Raw genomic sequence first — 13,046 nt, 5'->3', positions numbered from 1 at the left:
AAAATATAAAGAAAACTGACAGCCAAAGTAATCAACATAAGAGAATGCTTGAATTAAAAAAATTAGAGATTAAAAGAAAGACATTAAAAAGACTGATAAAATTCAGAGGATAATATGGCATATTTTCTAAATTCTGATAAATGTATCTAAAAAAATTCTCAAGTCTCTATATTCATGTGAGAGACCACCACAAACCAAAAAAAGCAAATCAATTAAGCAAATAACATCCAATGAGATAGAAACAATAATTTAAATATCCCAACGACACCTGGTTATAGTGTTTCCCAGGGAAGAGAGCAGTTGCACATATGAACTCATGGAAATTTGTACAGCATGCACAAAATCTGCTCAGGATAAAGGCAGGCAAAATCCCATCATAGAGGGGAATGTGAGCCCAAAGCCCTATCATTAGTTGAGGAGCCATTATTATTTGAGGCTGCTGGAAGAGGAAGAGTCAGTTTTCTTGAGGATGTGGCCTCTGGAAGGTTGAATATGCTCCAGAGCAGATTCTACACTCCAGTATTATGGCAACACAAAAAGGACTTAATGGGGAAACAAAAACTCATAAAATTTGGAGGGCAAATATTTGGACCTGGAAGGGTCTGGTGGAGGAGAAAATATGACCAAAATATATTGTGAAATTCTCAAGGAATTAAGAAAAATGTATTTTAAAGAATAGTCTCAACAACAACAACAAAACCCAGAACCATTGTACACTCAGTATAAATTCTACCAGACTTTCAAAGAAGAATTAATACAAATACTATTCAAAATATTCTTTAAAATAGAAATGGAGGGGTGACTTCAAAATTCTTCTTACATGAAGCCAGTTTAACCTGATACCAAAGTTAAACAAATACAGAACAGAAAAAGGTAATTATAGAAAAAATTTCTGAGTGGTTCAGTGTAAAATTTTCAATACAATACACACAAAACACATTTTAAAAAATCCAAAAGCTCATTCACCATGATCAAGTTTGCTTCACTCTGGGAATGTAGGGATGATTTTGTGTACATATTCAGTCAATATAATCCTTTTTCCGTGTGCTCACTCATATACAAGAAGGGTAATGAGTTCTCTTTGTTCGTTTTCTATCCTGCTACTTTGCTGAATTTGTCAGTTCTAGGAGTTTTTTGGTGATGTCTTTGAATTATTTGTATATGAGATATCATCTAGAAATGAGTACTTTGGATTCTTTCCATTTTGAATCCCATTTATCTGCTTCACTTTTCTTATTGTTCTATCTGAAATTTCAAGCACTATATTGGCCAGGGATGGACAGAGTGGACATCCTTGTCTTGTCCCTCATTGTAGTGTAAATGCTTTGAGTTTTTCTGTTTTGCATGACATTGGCTCTGTACTTGCCTTTATTGTCTGAGATATATTCTCTGTATCCCTACATTCTTCATGACTTTTTCCATCACTGCATGTTGGACTGATTTCTTAAAGGCCTTTTGCATCTTATTAGATTACAATGTAGTTTCTATCCTTGCATCTGTTTATGTAATAGAATATTTATTGATTTGCATATGTTGAAATATCCTTGCATTTTGGGGATGAGGTTATCTTGTTTGTGGTTGATATTTTTGATGCATTCTTTATTTCAGTTTGCAAGCATTTTATTGAGAATTATTATATATATATATATGTTAATCAAAGAGATTGAAATATAAATTTTTATTGGATCTTTGTTTGCATTGGGTTTGAGGATAACACTGGCCTCATGAAAAGAAGCTGGAAGAGGTCCATTATTTTCTCTTTTACAGCATAATTTGAGAAGTATTAATATTAAGGCTCTTTATTTCAGTTTGCAAGCATTTTATTGAGAATTATTATATATATATATATGTTAATCAAAGAGATTGAAATATAAATTTTTATTGGATCTTTGTTTGCATTGGGTTTGAGGATAACACTGGCCTCATGAAAAGAAGCTGGAAGAGGTCCATTATTTTCTCTTTTACAGCATAATTTGAGAAGTATTAATATTAAGGCTCTTGAATAGAATTATGAATTATTATATATATATATATGTTAATCAAAGAGATTGAAATATAAATTTTTATTGGATCTTTGTTTGCATTGGGTTTGAGGATAACACTGGCCTCATGTGGGATTTTTTTTTAATTTGGAGGATTATAATTTCTACTTCTATATCATGGGATATTAAGAAAATATTTAAATTGTTTACTTAAACTTTATTTAATTTTGGTAGGTCATACAGGTCTAAAAATACATCAATTTATTTGATAATTTCCAGGTAGTAGAATGCTGATTTTTAAATTATGTCCTTATGTGTCTCTAAATTTCCACAGTGTCTGTTGTAATATTACCCTTTTCAGCACCAATTTTATTTATTTGGGTCCTATCTCTCTTTTTTACTAATTTGGCTAAAGGTTTTTAAATCTTGTTAATATATTCAAAGAATCAACTCTTTTTTTTTTCACTGAATCTTTGCATTGCATTTTCATTTCAATCCCACTAATTTCAGCCATGCTTTTGATCATCTCTTCCTATCTACTTTTTTAAGGAATTGTTTATTTGTGTATTCCCAAGGTCTTCCTTCATTTGTTTCATTGAGTTACTGGTATGCAATCTCTCCGGTTTGCTGAAACAAGCATTTAATGCTGTTAAGTTTCCCTCTAGGATTGCCTTCATTGTGTGTCCCATTGACTTGGGGGTGCCGTGTTTTCATTTTATTTTGATGCTAAGAATTTTTAACTTCCTATTTTATTTCTTGGTTTACTCAGTTTTCAGTCAGTAGCATTTTGTTGAGTTTCCATGAATTTGTGTAATTTTTTCCCATTTCTATTGTTGCTTATATCTATCTTTACTCCTATGTAGTCAAATAAAATACAGGATGCTTTTCCGTTTTCCTACATTCATAGATACTTGCTTTGTGTCCTAATAGGGGGTTGATTTTGGAGAAAGTTCTATGAATTTCCAAGAATAAAGTGCACTATTTATTGTTTGTGTAATGTCATTCCTATAAGCCAACAACAAACATATTAGAATAATAAAAATAATCAGTTAAATAATTCTGTTCACACTAGCCTCAAAAAATAAAATATTTTAGAATAAATCTAACCAGGGGAGTGAAACTTTAGACACTGAAGAAAGAAATTTAGGAAGATAACAGAATCTGAAAAGACCTCCACCACAAGGGATCAACAGGATCAATATTGTAAAAATAAAATAAAATAAAAAGGCCATCCTCCCCAAAACAATCTACAGATTACTCATAGGCACTACTAAAATTCCAGAACAAATAATCTCAAGATTCTTATTGAATCAGAAAAAAAGATAGCCAGAAAATTCTGAATAAAGGAACTATAGGCTCCACCATCCCAAATTTCAATTATATCATAAGGCCATATTAATAAAAGCAACATGGTACTGTCATAAACACAGATACATTGATCAATTAAATACAATTAAGTCCACACATTTACCTAGATTTGACCACAAAGCAAACAGTACACACTAGCGAAAAGACAGCATGTTTGAAGAATGGTACTGGTCAAACTGGATACCTACATAGAGAAGAATGAAAGCAGATCTATTTGTAGCTTTCCTAGTGCTCTAGTTTGTTTCTCCATTGCTGTGACAAAATATTCTGACCACTGCCAACTTGGGGAGGAAAGGGTTTATTGGCTTACATCTCTGGGGTCACAGTTCATCAGGGAGCCCAAGGTAGAAACTCAGAGCAGGAGCCTCGAGGCAGGACCTGGAACACAGGCCATGGAGGAACACTGCTTACTGGCTTGCTCCCCTGGCCCATGCTCAGCTTGCTTTCTTATGCAGCTTAGGCCCACCTGCCTAGGAGTGGCACCACCCACAGTGGGCTGGGCCCTCCCAATCAAGAAGATGACACACAGACATTGACACAGGAAAGTCCAGTGGAGGACATTCCGTAGTTGAGGCTCCCTCAACTCAGGTGTGCCAAGTTGACACTAAAGCTATCCATCACAACTGACCTCTTGTCAACTTGACACACAAACACATCACTATTAAACCATAACCTTTCCAATTCTTGTCCCCAAGATATGATGTTAGTATCACAACGTAAGACAGTACAACCTTCAAAGCTCCACAGTCCTTAAAAAATACAAACACTTAAAAGTCCATAATCTCTTTTAAAAGTCTCTTAACTGTAGGTGGGCTTCTGTAAAATCCAAAACAGGTACTGTCTTAATGCAAAAGAATTGGGTACACCTAAGCAAAACCTAAGTCCATCAAAGTAGCTCAAGGCTGGACATCTGGGATTCATTCAAGAGCTTCTGGGCTCCAAAGGGTTCTGGCAGCTCCACTTCTCTGACTGTGTGGTACACACACACACACACACACACACACACACACACACACACACACAGCTCATCTCAGAGACCCATCTTGCAAGCCCAGGACAGCTCCATTCCACACCTACTCCTGTCCATGGTAGTTGTCCCATGGTCCCAGCGTCCCCAAAAAGCTGGGGGGGAGGTCCACTGAAACTGAGGCTACACCTTCACCAATGGCCTCTTCTTGCCTCTTTGGATGCAAAGCCTCAGATTCTCTCCATGACCCCTTCAATCCTGGGGTCTTCACTGCAACTGAAGCTGCACTTCCACCTATGGCCTTTCCTGGCCTCTCATAGTACCAAGCCTCAGCTGCTGTCTGTGACCCCTTCACACTTTCAACACCAGAACCATGAAGGAGACTCTGACACATTACTAAGCCCTGCTTCCAACTACAGATGGAGGCTTGGCCCCCTCTCAACCACAGCTTCTGTGTGCTGACCCTGAGGAAATACTTCCCAGAAGATTTCACCACAGTGATGCTGGTCTCTTGTTACTTACAGCTGATTTTTCAGCCCCAGCTAAGCAGCATCAATTGCCCCAGTAAAGCAAAGGTTTTACTTCAGGTTCTGGTCTCTGCTTAATCACAGCTGATTGTTCAGCCCCAGACAACCAGAACCCACAGATTCTCAATTCAAAATATCACACAAACAGCCCTGATAGTCTCTGCTTCCCTTTAAAGCTTCACAAACCAGGCCTCCATTGTTCACAACTTTTTCAGCATAATTGTTTCAAGCTCCACAACAACAAACTCTGAGCACTCAATGGCTTTTCCAGGCCAAAGTTCCAAACATTTCCAGAATTCTCTAAAGTCAGTTCTGTCACAGCAATGCCCTGCTCTCTGGTACCAATTTCTGTCCTAGTTTGTTTCTCCATTGCTGTGACAAAATACTCTCTGACCATTACCAACTTAAGCAGGAAAGAGTTTATAGGCTTACATCTCCCAGGTCACAGATCATCAGGGAGCCCAAGGTAGGAACTCAAGGCAGGAGCCTCAAGGCAGGAACTGGAGTACAGGCCATAGAGGAATGCTGCTTACTGCCTTGCTTCCCTGGCCCATGCTCAGCTTGCTTTCTTATGCAACATAGGCCCACCTGCCCAGGGGTGGCACCACCCACAGTGGGCTGGGCCCTCCCACATCACTCAACAATCAAGAAAATGCCCCACAGACATGGCCACAGGCCAGTCCAAAGGAGGAAATTCTGTAATCGACTCTCTCAACCCAAGTTTCTCAAGTTGACACTAAAGCTATCCAGCACACTGAGGAACCTCCACATTGATTTCCATCGTGGCTCTACCAGTTTGCATTCCCACCAGCAGTGAATGTTTTCTTCTCTTCCTGTATTTATTGCCTGCATTTGTTGTGATTTTTTTTGTATCATAGCCCTACTGACTACGCCACACACAAAACAATTCCAAATGGGTAAAAGATCTCCACATAAGATGTGATACCCTGAATCTGATAGAGGAATAGGTTAATGTATAAAGCATATGAAGAACTAAAAAAACTAAGTATTAAAAAATACTAAATTTGGAGCAAATTACTAAACAAAGAGGTCTCAGAATAAAAAAATGAAATAAGTGAGAAATATTTGTTTCTGTTCTGTGAGACAGAGTAACCCAGCTGGCCTGAAACTCACTATGTACACCACGCTGACCTCTCACCTACCTGCTTTCTGAGTGCTGGGATTAAATGTGTGCATCACCACACCTAAATGAAATATATTTTTAAATTTTTAGCATCTTTAACCACCACACAAATGTAAATTAAGCCAGTTTGAGATTTCATCTTACCCCAGTCAGAACTGTTAAAACCAAAAAAAAAAAAAAAAAAAAAAAAATTAATGACAAACACTGGTAAGGATGTGAGGAAATGGGAAACTTATTCACTGTTAGTGGGAATGCAAACTGTTGAAGCCACTCTGGAAATCAGTGCAGCGGCTCCTCAAAAAGGTAGAAATAGATCTACTTGCACAATACAGCTAAGCCATTCTTGGGCATATACTCAAAGGAGTCTACATCCAATACAGATATACCTCCCCATCCATGTTTATTGCTGCTTAATTCTCAAGAACCAGAACTTGACATATCCTATATGGCCACAAGCTGATAACTGGATCATGAAAATATAATGCATTTACAAATGTAGTATTATTCATCTGTTAAGAAAACTAAAGTTATGAAATTTGCAAGCAGATGAATGGAACTTAAAAAATAATCCTGAATGAGGAAAACCAGAACCAGAAAAACAGTTTCACATGTTCTCTCATATATGTGAACGCCAGCTTTGAATCTTTCAGTATGTGTACTTCAATTATAAAATCTAGAGAATTCATGAAATAATTAGGAGCTATGTGGGCCTTCACATGTGAGAAGACAGAATGCAGTGTTATAAAGGGGGCAAGAGGGTAAAGAGATTCATGGGTGGGGAATGGAAGGGCAGAGTAGTGGTGGGATTGTGGGGAATTATAACTCTAAAGGCCTTTTGAAAAATTCCTATAGAAACCCACTACTGTACATGCTTTATGAAAAGAGTTGAAATGAAGTTACCATATAATATGTATAAATTGTATATACAAAGCACCACAGGCTACCAAATGAAAAGCCCAATGCCAGGAATGCATTCTGTCTTTTGAACTTGTTGATGAAAAAAGTCCAATAAATACCCAAATATTACTGGTTATTGATTGCTTTTGGTTGCCCTCCTGCTTCTCTCTCTCATTACCTATGCTGGGTTTTTAGCCATCTCAAAACCTTTGAATTACATAGTCATTATAAAACATCACTTCTTTCTTAATTATGGTGTTATTTTTGTTTAGTCTTTTGGACTAACTGCTGCAAAATTTTTATTGATTTTTCAAACAACAGTTCTTAATCAAATTTAGACACCTCCTCCATCCTTGCCCCCACTTCCCTCACAGGACCATTCATCCACCAGAGTCTAGTCAGCCTATCTAGAGATTGTTGGTAAGACCTACTCTTCCTCACCCAGTAGTAATCAGTCTCCAATAGTTCTCAGACTAGGGCTGACCCACCACCCATTTCCCTCGCTCCACTCTGGGCCCTTGAATGATTGAGTTAGCATGGTCTTATGCTGTGTGTTGAACAATTTTTAATGTGTTTCTTAGCCATTTTATTTCTTCTTTCGGGAACTCTGTTCAGACCCATAGTCCATTTTTAACTGTGTCATTTGTCTTCTTGATTCTTTGGGTTTTTTAAGTATTTTTGTATATTCTGAAATTTAATCCTCTTTCAAATATGTACATGGTGAGAATTTTCTTCCACTCAGCATATTTCCCTTTCATTTCATTGGTTGTTTATTTTTCTGTGCAGAAGCTTTTTAATTTAATGATGTCCTGCTTGCTGATTGTTGACCATAGTGCCTGAGCAACTGGTTTCTTATAGAGAAAGTCCTTTTCTGCACCTTATAAAAGTTTCATTTTCAGTATTCACATTGATGTCTTTGATACATTTGGGGTTGACTTTTGTGCAGGATGATAGATAAGGGTCAAATTTTCTTCTACAAGTGGAGATTCTGTTTTGTCAGCATCGTTTGGTTAAGATGCTCTCTTTACTTCATTGTCTGTTCTAGAAAACTTTGTGGAATGTCAGGTGCTTCAAATTACACGAACTCATGTTTAAGTTTTCTACTGTATTACCTTGATGTACATGTCTGGATTTGTGCCAGCACCATGATGTTTTTATGATTATAGCACTGTAATACAGTATGAAATCTGGTATGGTAATTCTCTCAACATAGCTCTTTGTACTCAAGACTGTGTTGGCCGTCCAAAGCTTTTTATGATTCCATATGAATTTTAAGATGGTTTGTTCTAGCATGTGAAGAAGTTCATGGGAATTTTGGGGGGAGTTGCATTGAATCTATAGATTGCTTTTGGTAGGATGATCATCTTCACAATAAAGTCACCTTGATCTTCTTCATTTTTAATATGTTACTGAGCTTTGTGCATTTCATATAACACATTTTAAATTAAAAATAATGATTTAAAGAAGAAAGATACAACATGTACTTTCCTTCAAGACAGTCTGTTTGAGTTGATTTGTGGTCAGTGTCACCATATACAGTACATAGCACAACTGAATGTATTACTACATTATACAGAGACAATTAGTGAGCAAAATTTAGAATTTTTAATAAGCTATGGGGGATAAGCAATTTCTCCCATTTTACATCTGAAAGAATTACGTGTGGTTTTATATTCTATAATATTCACTTTTGCATTTTTTCTAATTAAACAGTTGTGTGATCTGAAAAATAATGGGCATGCTTGCAGTTGGTTGAAAAAGATTTGCAGTTCATATATCAGGAAGGATTAATGCAAAACTCAGTTAACTAGGAATAAAAATATTAGAAGCCAAATCTAGGCTTTGGGATTTCTCACTTCCTAAAATTCTCAACTTTGAAAAAGAGCTTATATCAGGAAGAACTGAAACAATGCTATCAGACAAAGGAGAATCAAAATGAATGGTTAAGAAAAATCTTGCACATTTAATATATTTCTAAGAACAAATAGATTGCAAACATTAAACTATACTAAGTTAAAAGCTAAAAATAAGGTTTTTTTGGTAAAGATATACTCCAGGCTTTCTTCAAACCCATAAAGATATGCCTGCTTCTGCCTCCCAAGTTCTGTGATTAAAGATATGTGCCACTATGCCCAGTGGATATTCTTAATGTTTCATTATTGTTTTATCATTTACAAGTATAGTGGATATTAATACCATTTGTGTTCAAAGGTATTGTATTACATAATCTCAGATTGTGACATTCTAAAATACAAGTTGGAGAAGGCTGAAAACAGAGTTCTTCATATTCTCTTTCTCTCTCTGTCTCTCTCTCTCTCTGTCTCTCTCTCTCTCTCCCTCAGAAAATCACTTTTGTATTTTTATTTATTTCAATTTTTCAAAAATATTTTATTATATTTATTCTATGTGTATATGTGTAATGCCTGCATGAATGTATGCACACCCATATCATGCAATGCCCTGAATGTCAGAAGAGGGTATCAGATGCCCTGAAATTGGAGTTATAGACAGTTTTTATTGGCCATGTGAATGCTGGGAACTGAATCCAGGTCCACTGCAAGAGCCACCACTGCTCTTAACCTCTGAACAAGCTCATCTCTCTAACCCCCACAATTATTTTCACATGATGAAAGCTTTATTTCATCATGATGGCTAATGATATAAATCTCAAAATGTGTCAGGTAGAAGGAATGGGAAGTTTTTTTTTTCTTTTAATTTGGATGCATATTTCTAAGTTTTGGGGGGTATTGTTTGATTTTTTACCCTTAGAATCAATCCTTTATATCTACTGCAGAATCTTCTCCATTCTTCCACATCCTCAGGTGGAAGATATAAAAATTTCTCCCCCTTTGGGTCTCATACACACACACAATAAATAAATATTTTAAAAATTGTTTTAAGTGTCACATCCTTAATTGCAACTGACTTTCCCACTACCAACAACCATTGATGGCCAATTCCTCAGGTAGATTTTGTTTTCTTAACCACTTCCCTATATTTATGCTGGAATTTTGTCTGGCTTGAGCTTATGTGGGTCTTGAGCTTGCTGTCACATTGCTATGAGTTTAACCAGGCTCCACTGGATGAACTCACATCAAAGGGCATTTGGGGACACAAATTTGACTCTATAGAATATACATACATACATACATACATACATACATACATATATGTGTGTGTATATATACATATATACATAAATATTTACATTGAGGTCATGAAATGAGGGGGTGGCACTAAGGGGTGGAAAATGGGGGGTTCTAAATATAATCAAAATCTATTATATGAAATTCACAGAAAATCAGTGAAACGATTGTTTTAAAGGTTCATTTAATATTATGCATATCTCACACAATGAATGATTGAAAGAAATAGCAGACGTGACTAAAAAATAAGAAGGATGGAGAAGCATTGTTTCTTCTTCATTAAGACAAACACATGCTTTGAATAAACATTTAGATGGAGAATAATGTGTGTATTTTCAGCTGTGGCTTATGAAGCTTAGGGCTGAATTGAGTCACACATCACGAGTGTTTAATTCAAAGTTTCTCATCCACTATCACAGTGTTGGAGTTAGCCTGTGATATTAAATATAAATAATATTTCTTTCATGAAATTTGGTGCCTCAGTGTTTGGTGTATATATATATATGTGAGATCCTCTTGGTGGATTTTTCCTGTAAAAATTATGCAATTCCCTTCCCTATCTCCTCTGACTAGTTTTGATTTGAAGTCTATTTTGTCAGATATTAGAACAACTCTACCTACTTGTTTCTTAGTTCCATGTGTTTATAATCCATTTTTCCATCCTATTTTCTTAAGCTTGTGTCATTCATTGATGGCGAGGTGTGTTACTTAGGGACAGTGAAAACATGATAATAATAATCTTCAGTAAGTCTGTGTCTTTTTATTGGGTAATTTGGGCTTTTAATATTGAGAGTTATTATTGACCAATATGAATGTAATTAACACCACTGAACTATGAACTTAAAAGTGATTAAAATTAAAATTTTTCTTGTTCACACTCAGGTTTCACTAGGCTTAATTAAAAATTCAGTGAAGATAAGCTTTAGGAATACTTTTACAGGAAAGGGAACTCCGTTTGAATTTTCATATTTCATGATTAAATCAATCTTACTTCTATATCATTTTGTGGAATCCTAATGTCTCCTTTCTATAGACAAATAATTATGACCTGTGGATTTCTAAAAAACTTCATAGGCTATATACACATAGGATGTAGAGACAAAAGGTAACCAATTTTCACTTCGTTCACATAGTGATTTCTTTGTAAATGAATTTGAAGGGAATATATTACAAAAAAAGAACATGACCATCAGAAAATTAATGCACTGGGGTGGGAAAGCTGCTTTTCCAAGAATAACATTCTCCAACACTGGATTTAGCAGTGAAATTAAGATCTCTTAACTCTTTAGGGTAGAATATTCCTTTTAAAAATAATTTATTTTCTAAAAAATAAAACAAAAACAAAAAGACAAAACAAAACAAAACAAGACAAAAATAGATAAATAAATATAACTTATTTTGTGGTGGGGTGCTGTAGTACTGACCATAGCTAAGCCATGTTACAACCCTAACCAGCCTGTCATTGAAACTAGAGGCAATTGACATAAAGTGTGGGAATAGAGAAATTTGGACCTTCTGTGCTGCAAGCCACAACTCCGTCCAGCAGAGCCAAGGAAAGATGACACAGACACCAAGGTGAGGTTTAGGCTTCTTCTTTTTTATTACGCACTTTAGTCTTTATATAGTTTGTTCCCAACAGCCCTCCTCCCAGCCAGGACCAATCGCCCTCCCCCCAGCTAGGACCAATCAAGGCACACACATGCATGCAGCAGGCAGGCAGAATGGCAGCTCATTGGGCTATGTAGCAGGGTCATGCTTGATGATGTCTCTGATCAGGCAGGCAGCACATGATCAGGCTCCCACGAGTTGGAGTAAACAAGCGAGGGTCACGAGGCTTGGCAGCCAGCCAAAAGTTGGAGTAAACAAGCGAGGGTCACGAGGCTTGTCAGCCAGCCAAGGGTTGGAGTCATGAGACTTGGCAGCCAGCCAAGGCGCCATCTTTGGCTGACTCGGCCGCGCTCGCTTCCCACATCTCCCCCTTTTTGTTTTATTAGAAAGGTTAAAGGACCGTGTCTGTCTTAGGTTGCCCCCTTCCATGTAACATTCTTACCCGTCATCAACTGTTTAGCAGCTTGGCTGGCAGTCTGTCTTAGGTTGGTATGTCCATGAGGGAGTCTTACCCATCTTTGACTACCGGTCCAGCATGATTAACCATACAGAGGGAGACTCGCCCCTTTCCAGTGTAGCCATAGCCTGTACAAGCATTTGTTGTTGCATCTCTGTTTGCCGCCGCATTTTACACATATACCAGATCATACAGACACATACAGTGATCAACAGAAAATCCCAGAAGGCCATCCCGCCCCAGTCTTTAAGGACTGAAAAAGTTTTCTGTAAGGTGTCAAGCCATCCTTGAGCTGTGGCGATCTGTACTTGGGTGTTATTGGTGGCAACGATGGAGGCTCGTAGTTCAGAAAGTGTCCTGTCAAAATCTCTGCTCTAATTTCCTTGAAGCTTGGTCCCAAGCTCATGGGATAAATTTCCTGCTCGGGAAAAGTTAACAAACTTCACCGAGGTTATACACTTTTTAGAACTTTTACTGGCCATGGGACCATGGTGGGCATCCTAACCACAACAGCTATTGGAAGAAACAGGTGTCATTGGTACAAAACAAGGTTTCAGTATCATTATTAGAAGTATTGGAAACTAGGAAAAAGAAGGGTGGGACCACACATACAGGAGTAGGTGCAAGCGGTATAGGTGAGGGCTTGGAGCAATTTACTCTAGTATCACTTTCAAAAGTCCCGGTTATTACTGGAGAAGGCCCCTTCCATTTTCCTGTAAGGACATCCTTTCAGAGGACTGAAACTTGGGAAACCAATTGTGACGCAGAATAGCGGTCTGCGGCCAAGCGCCTAGAAGTATCCTTATGGAGCCAATCGCGGACAATGGCCTCCACATCCCCATTCTTCCTTATCTAAGTCTTCCTCCTCACAAAGCTCCTCCTCCCCTTCCTGCCCCTGCAGGAGACTTTGCTGGTCTCGGTTAGAGAGCTTCTTTTTTACTTTCTCTAAG

This window comes from Nannospalax galili, unplaced genomic scaffold, assembly GCF_000622305.1.
Source record: "Nannospalax galili isolate Female #2095 unplaced genomic scaffold, S.galili_v1.0 scaffold558, whole genome shotgun sequence".
Taxonomy (NCBI): Eukaryota; Metazoa; Chordata; class Mammalia; order Rodentia; family Spalacidae; genus Nannospalax; species Nannospalax galili.
This window is presented reverse-complemented; position numbering follows the sequence as displayed.